This window comes from Rhopalosiphum padi, unplaced genomic scaffold (assembly GCF_020882245.1).
Source record: "Rhopalosiphum padi isolate XX-2018 unplaced genomic scaffold, ASM2088224v1 scaffold1, whole genome shotgun sequence".
Lineage (NCBI taxonomy): Eukaryota > Metazoa > Arthropoda > Insecta > Hemiptera > Aphididae > Rhopalosiphum > Rhopalosiphum padi.
The window spans coordinates 6,835,846-6,843,345 of NW_026869996.1; the positions used below are offsets into that span (position 1 = coordinate 6,835,846).

Here is a 7,500-nt window from a genome sequence, read left to right on the forward strand (position 1 = left end):
TGGTCGGTGTAGGCACGCGTCGTACGCGTCGGTCGCGGCGGTCGCGTCGAGTTTAAAAATTATTTTTTTTTTCCCCGGGACCCCCGACCGCGGCCCCGGCGGAGCGGTCGTCCGGTCCCCGGTAACACTCGGCGCACGGGGGCGTAGGCGGCGGAATCGGATCCCGCCGGGTAGCGGGCCCGGGGACCGCGGACCGTACGCGTCGGCCGGCTCCCGAGGGGTCCCGGTACTCGGGGTCGCCCGTGCCCGGGAAAAGGATAAGGACAGTGAGGGAGTTGCGGCACCACTACGCACGGCGTGAGTATTTGGTGCGTACCGCTACGCACCACGTCTACGGGGCGCGCTCTTAGGACCGCTAAGGTCCGCCGGGTGTTGGGTTCGCCGGCGCCGGGTCAGCCGCGGGGACCGTGAGACGTCGTCCCCGGCGAAGTTTCCCGCGGGAACCGCGACCCGGCGAGCGCCGTGCCGTCGTCGCCCGGACGGGCCGAAAAATTTTTTTTTCTCCACCTGCGCTCCGGACGCCCGCCGTGGGTCGCGGCACGGCGTCGTTCGCGTCGGTCGACCGCGCGGACTCGGATGAAAAATAATTTTTTTTTTTTTTCTCCGACCCGGCGGTGCGGTCGTCGGTTCGCCGGTTCCCCGTCGGGCACGGCACGCTGACGGCGAAATCTGATTTTCTCCGCGGGTCGCCCGGTACCCCCGGCGGTCGCCCGCGGAGCGCTGCCCCTCGGCCGGGTCGAAAATTTTTTTCCTCCTCCGGCGATCCGGGCGCCCACGGTCGGTGTAGGCACGCGTCGTACGCGTCGGTCGCGGCGGTCGCGTCGAGTTTAAAAATTATTTTTTTTTTCCCCGGGACCCCGACCGCGGCCCCGGCGGAGCGGTCGTCCGGTCCCCGGTAACACTCGGCGCACGGGGGCGTAGGCGGCGGAATCGGATCCCGCCGGGTAGCGGGCCCGGGGACCGCGGACCGTACGCGTCGGCCGGCTCCCGAGGGGTCCCGGTACTCGGGGTCGCCCGTGCCCGGGAAAAGGATAAGGACAGTGAGGGAGTTGCGGCACCACTACGCACGGCGTGAGTATTTGGTGCGTACCGCTACGCACCACGTCTACGGGGCGCGCTCTTAGGACCGCTAAGGTCCGCCGGGTGTTGGGTTCGCCGGCGCCGGGTCAGCCGCGGGGACCGTGAGACGTCGTCCCCGGCGAAGTTTCCCGCGGGAACCGCGACCGGCGAGCGCCGTGCCGTCGTCGCCCGGACGGGCCGAAAAATTTTTTTTCTCCACCTGCGCTCCGGACGCCCGCCGTGGGTCGCGGCACGCGTCGTTCGCGTCGGTCGACCGCGCGGACTCGGGATGAAAAATAATTTTTTTTTTTTTTTCTCCGACCCGGCGGTGCGGTCGTCGGTTCGCCGGTTCCCCGTCGGGCACGGCACGCTGACGGCGAAATCTGATTTTCTCCGCGGGTCGCCCGGTACCCCGGCGGTCGCCCGCGGAGCGCTGCCCCTCGGCCGGGTCGAAAATTTTTTTCCTCCTCCGGCGATCCGGGCGCCCACGGTCGGTGTAGGCACGCGTCGTACGCGTCGGTCGCGGCGGTCGCGTCGAGTTTAAAAATTATTTTTTTTTTCCCCGGGACCCCCGACCGCGGCCCCGGCGGAGCGGTCGTCCGGTCCCCGGTAACACTCGGCGCACGGGGGCGTAGGCGGCGGAATCGGATCCCGCCGGGTAGCGGGCCCGGGGACCGCGGACCGTACGCGTCGGCCGGCTCCCGAGGGGTCCCGGTACTCGGGGTCGCCCGTGCCCGGGAAAAGGATAAGGACAGTGAGGGAGTTGCGGCACCACTACGCACGGCGTGAGTATTTGGTGCGTACCGCTACGCACCACGTCTACGGGGCGCGCTCTTAGGACCGCTAAGGTCCGCCGGGTGTTGGGTTCGCCGGCGCCGGGTCAGCCGCGGGGACCGTGAGACGTCGTCCCCGGCGAAGTTTCCCGCGGGAACCGCGACCGGCGAGCGCCGTGCCGTCGTCGCCCGGACGGGCCGAAAAATTTTTTTTCTCCACCTGCGCTCCGGACGCCCGCCGTGGGTCGCGGCACGCGTCGTTCGCGTCGGTCGACCGCGCGGACTCGGGATGAAAAATAATTTTTTTTTTTTTTTCTCCGACCCGGCGGTGCGGTCGTCGGTTCGCCCGGTTCCCCCGTCGGGCACGGCACGCTGACGGCGAAATCTGATTTTCTCCGCGGGTCGCCCGGTACCCCGGCGGTCGCCCGCGGAGCGCTGCCCCCTCGGCCGGGTCGAAAATTTTTTTCCTCCTCCGGCGATCCGGGCGCCCACGGTCGGTGTAGGCACGCGTCGTACGCGTCGGTCGCGGCGGTCGCGTCGAGTTTAAAAATTATTTTTTTTTTTCCCCGGGACCCCGACCGCGGCCCCGGCGGAGCGGTCGTCCGGTCCCCGGTAACCCCTCGGCGCACGGGGGCGTAGGCGGTGAAATTTCATTTTCCCCGTAAGTCACCCGGAGACCGCGGACCGACCGTGGCGCTTGCCCTGTGCCCGTATCGCGTCGCCGGCGGAGCGCGGCACCTCTGCCGTGTCGAAATTTTTTTTTTCCCCGCGGCTCTCCGGACGCTGACCTACGGTCCGGGTACGCGTCGTACGCGTCGGTCACGGCGGTCGCGTCGAGATTGAAAATTTTTTTTTTTTCCCCGAGTCCGACCTCCGCGGTCCGGGCACGGCGGTCGTCGTCCGTACCGGTGCCGCGGCGGGTACGGCCGTCGCGACGGGTTTAGATTTGGAAAAAAAAAATTTTCTAGGATCGAGTAACGCGTTAGTCCGCGGTGTCGGGGTAGGTCACGTACCGGCATCCCGGGCGTTTCGAGTTCGGCCGACGTCGAAATCGAATTTTTAACTTCTTTTCGTTGCCAGCGGAATAACTCGTTACCGGTTGTTTTTACGTCGACGAACCTCAGAGGTATTCTCGTCGGAATCGTCTAAACCTATCCGAAAGTGATATCGGTCGTAGGGTTTTCGACATTTTTTCAGTTTACGGTCCGACCTCGGCACGCCGCTACGCGCGTCGACACGAGTACCCGGAACACCGCTACGCACCGTCATGGACGCGTGGACCGCGTGTCGGCGCGATGACCGCTACGCACGTGCGGTTTTTGCATGGCGGACGGTTGGACCCGAGTTTTTGTATATTTGTGAGCGGCCGGTCGGTCGGTCGGCGATCAGCCGGCCGTCGGATCACCGATCACGGTACACGACAGCAAAGCCACGGGCGACGCCGAAGCCGACGCGTCCAACTCAGCCGTGCCGTTCTCGCCCCGCCAGTTCTTGGCGAGGGCGTGCCCGGCATCGGCGCCGAGTTGGTATCCGTCCACGTTTCGGCGACCGACCCATCTCGCACGCCGAGTGGCAAACCTCGACTGGCGCTGCGGGCCCTCCTACCGGTGGGTCGGCAGCGCGACACACATCGCTCAACCGATGACGACTCCCGTTACCGTTTCGCAAGATACGAACTCTCGACGCCAGAACATTCCCGCCGCGGCCGGCCATCGTCGCCGTGCCCGGCGGTCGCCGGGGCGAAGCCCCGGGACGACGGACTTCGCGTCGCGTCCCGGCTTCCCCCACGATCTCGGCTGGGGACCTTTACAAAACGGGCGAGAGAGGCGATTCCGGCGGGTGCCGTCCGCACAGGACGGCGGTCCGCCGGTCTCCCTCAACTCTCGTCAACGCGAGTTACGTTGCGACGGGTGCGTATCGCGTGTGGCCGCCCGCCACAAGTCGGCCGCTCTAGCCAACGCCATCACGGCCGCGGCGATTGCGGTCGGGTCGGGTGCCCGCGCGTGTCCACAGCGCTCCCGTCGGGCCCTCGTATTCTCACACGAACCGCGGTCGGTCGCACGCCGGGACCCCAGCGGTCTCGCTGTCGTGCGACCGCCCTCGGCGTCGGCCCGCCCCCGGGCGGACCGGCGCTCGGAAGCACGCGTCCCGGGTGTCGCGTCGTGCGTCAGCGCGCGCGTCACACGGGGCGCAGTTGTTGTAAAACCGAGATCCCTGGTTGATCCTGCCAGTAGTCATATGCTTGTCTCAAAGATTAAGCCATGCATGTCTCAGTGCAAGCCGCATTAAGGTGAAACCGCGAAAGGCTCATTAAATCAGTTGTGGTTCCTTAGATCGTACCCAAGTTACTTGGATAAACTGTGGTAATTCTAGAGCTAATACATGCCGACAGAGTTCCGACCGTCGCGGCGCCCTCGGGTGTCGCGTGCGGGAGGAACGCTTTTATTAGATCAAAACCGGCCCGTCGCGGCGCGCTTCGTGCGCGTCCCGATCGCGGCCCGCGCAAAGACCTGGTGACTCTGAATAACTTCGAGCTGATCGCACGGTCTCCGTACCGGCGACGCATCTTTCAAATGTCTGCCTTATCAACTGTCGACGGTAGGTTCCATGCCTACCGTGGTGGTAACGGGTAACGGGGAATCAGGGTTCGATTCCGGAGAGGGAGCCTGAGAAACGGCTACCACATCCAAGGAAGGCAGCAGGCGCGCAAATTACCCACTCCCGGAACGGGGAGGTAGTGACGAAAAATAACGATACGGGACTCATCCGAGGCCCCGTAATCGGAATGAGAACACTTTAAAACCTTTAAACGAGGATCAATTGGAGGGCAAGTCTGGTGCCAGCAGCCGCGGTAATTCCAGCTCCAATAGCGTATATTAAAGTTGTTGCGGTTAAAAAGCTCGTAGTCGGATCTGTGTCTGGGCGGTGCCGGACCACCCTGGCGGTCCGGCGTGTCGCGGCCGGTCGTGTCGCGGGACCACGTGTCCCGTCGGCGCGGCCGTCGTCGCGCTCGTCAGCCGTCTCGGGGTGTTAGTTACCGGCACGTCGGCCGGACGTATTGTCGGCAGGCGGACACGTGTCTCGTGCTTCCGGCGCGCCACGCGGCCACGCGTCGCTTGGCCGTCGGGGTTCGACGACGGCGGCCGCCTACTCCAATCTTGCTGCGCGGTGCTCTTCACCGAGTGCCGTCGGCGGGCCGACACGTTTACTTTGAACAAATTAGAGTGCTCAAAGCAGGCTCAAATCTGGCGGGCGGCTTCACGGCCGTCTCGTCAAAAGGCCCTGAATACTGGTCGCATGGAATAATGGAACAAGACCTCGGTCCCGCGCATCTCCGCCCTTCGCGGGCGCGCGAAATCGCCCTCCGGGGCGTTTCCGTGCGCGGGCCGCCGGGCCGCGGGCGCCAGTCGCCCGCGCGTCCCGCCGGGCCGGTTTTCGGGACCGGAGGTAATGATCAACAGAGACGGGCGGGGGCATTCGTACCGAGACGTTAGAGGTGAAATTCTTGGATCGTCTCGAGACGAACTGACGCGAAAGCATTTGCCAAGTACGTTCTCGTATGATCAAGAACGAAAGTTAGAGGTTCGAAGGCGATCAGATACCGCCCTAGTTCTAACTGTAAACGATGCCAGCTAGCGATCCGCCGGCGTTTCATTAACGACCCGGCGGGCAGCTTCCGGGAAACCGAAGCTTTTCGGTTCCGGGGGAAGTATGATTGCAAAGTTGAAACTTAAAGGAATTGACGGAAGGGCACCACCAGGAGTGGAGCCTGCGGCTTAATTTGACTCAACACGGGAAACCTCACCAGGCCCGGACACCGGAAAGATTGACAGATTGAGAGCTCTTTCTTGATTCGGTGGGTGGTGGTGCATGGCCGTTCTTAGTTGGTGGAGCGATCTGTCTGGTTAATTCCGATAACGAACGAGACTCTGTCCTGCTAACTAGGCGGGTAAACCCGGGTCGGCGGTGGGCGCGGCGCGGGCGGTTTCGGCCGTCCGTGTTCGCGTCTCCGTCGGCTCGGCCCGGTATCCCCGAACGCGTTCGCCCGTCGTCCACGGCGGTCGTCGGGCGCGGCCCGCGCCATCCGCGTCCCTGCGTGCGGCGGGCGTGTGTCGGCCGGGGGGCAACCTCTGGTCGGCGCGCGTCAGTCGTGCGTCGGGCTCCGCGGTGAAGCGCGCCGTGTTCGCGGCCGTCGCCGGCGGATCACGATACGTTACTAGGGCTACCGCCGGCTCCCAGGAGCTTAAACTCTTCTTAGAGGGACAGGCGGCGGACGAAAATAGCCGCACGAGACTGAGCGATAACAGGTCTGTGATGCCCTTAGATGTTCTGGGCCGCACGCGCGCTACACTGAAGGAATCAGCGTGTGTTAACATTCCTGGGCCGACAGGCTTCCGGGTAACCCGCTGAACCTCCTTCGTGCTTAGGGATCGTGGCTTGCAATTTTTCCACGTGAACGAGGAATTCCCAGTAAGCGCGAGTCATCAGCTCGCGTTGATTACGTCCCTGCCCTTTGTACACACCGCCCGTCGCTACTACCGATTGAACGACCGCAGTGAGGTCTTCGGACTGGACGCGCGTTATTCGGCCCCCTCGGGGGCTGGGTCGTCGCGCGACCGGGAAGATGACCGAACTCGGCCGTTTAGAGGAAGTAAAAAGTCGTAACAAGGTTTCCGTAGGTGAACCTGCGGAAGGATCATTAGAGACGGGCCCGCGGCACCGGCGTCCCACGCCGGTCTCGCGCGCGCCTAATCCGACCCCCGTGGCCGCGTGCGCTCGCGACTAGCTCGCCGACCGCCCGCGCGCCGCGACCCCCGACCAAGCGTCGACCGAAAGATGGTTACCGTCGAAAGACCTTGCGCCGCGCGCACGCGTGGCGCAGAAATTTCGTCGACAAACAAAAAAAAAAAACACCCGACCCCGAACGGCGGATCACTTGGCTCGTGGATCGATGAAGACCGCAGCTATCTGCGCGTCGTCGTGTAATCCGCAGGTTATACGAACATCGACCAGTCGAACGCACATTGCGGCCTCGGTGACCCGCGGGTCCCGGGCCACGCCTGTCTGAGGGTCGTATACCGGATACTCGGCCAGACCGATGCGCCGCCGGCAGGCGTCCGACGGGAGACCGTCGGCCGCTCCGGCTGCGCGAGATTGGCGGTTCGACCGGGGAACGACGCCCCGCCGTCTGCCTCGCGGCGACGGCGACGGCGCCCGCCTCCGGTCGTCCGCCCAAGTTGTGACGGCAAACAGTCACGGGTTCTCGCGCCGTAAAACGGCACGTCCCCGTCCGCCCGCCGCGCGAGAGCGCGGCCGGGTCGGCTGAGAGTCCTAGAGACACCTCTCCGGCTTCCGAGAAGCGGACGCGGACGGTCGCCGTACGGACGGAGCGCGGACCGCAGGCTGCCGTGTTAAGAAAAAAAACACAAACACACCGATACGTTCCGACCTCAGATCAGGCGGGACTACCCGCCGGATTTAAGCATATTAATAAGCGGAGGAAAAGAAAACAACCGTGATTCCCCCAGTAGCGGCGAGCGAACAGGGAAAAGCCCATCGCCGAATCCCGCCGCGCACTTTTGTGTCGCGGCACGTATGGGAGTTGTGGCGTACGGGCCGGCCTCGTTGCCGGGGCGCACGTGACGGTCCAAGTCTCCCTTGAACGGGG

The 7,500-nt window shown here is 64.4% G+C and overlaps 2 non-coding genes across 2 annotated transcripts in view; both read left to right on the top strand.

The window, feature by feature from the left end:
- The first annotated feature begins 6,748 nt into the window (after window positions 1-6,748).
- Window positions 6,749-6,906, top strand: LOC132931485 (5.8S ribosomal RNA). Its single transcript, XR_009662662.1, has one exon. It is a non-coding gene; the product is annotated as a 5.8S ribosomal RNA (ribosomal RNA).
- Window positions 6,907-7,277: 371 nt separating this feature from the next.
- Window positions 7,278-7,500, top strand: part of LOC132931460 (large subunit ribosomal RNA) — a 4,197-nt gene continuing 3,974 nt past the window's right edge. The window contains exon 1 of the ribosomal RNA XR_009662638.1: window positions 7,278-7,500. This exon is cut by the window's right edge and continues 3,974 nt beyond it. This is a non-coding gene — a ribosomal RNA (large subunit ribosomal RNA).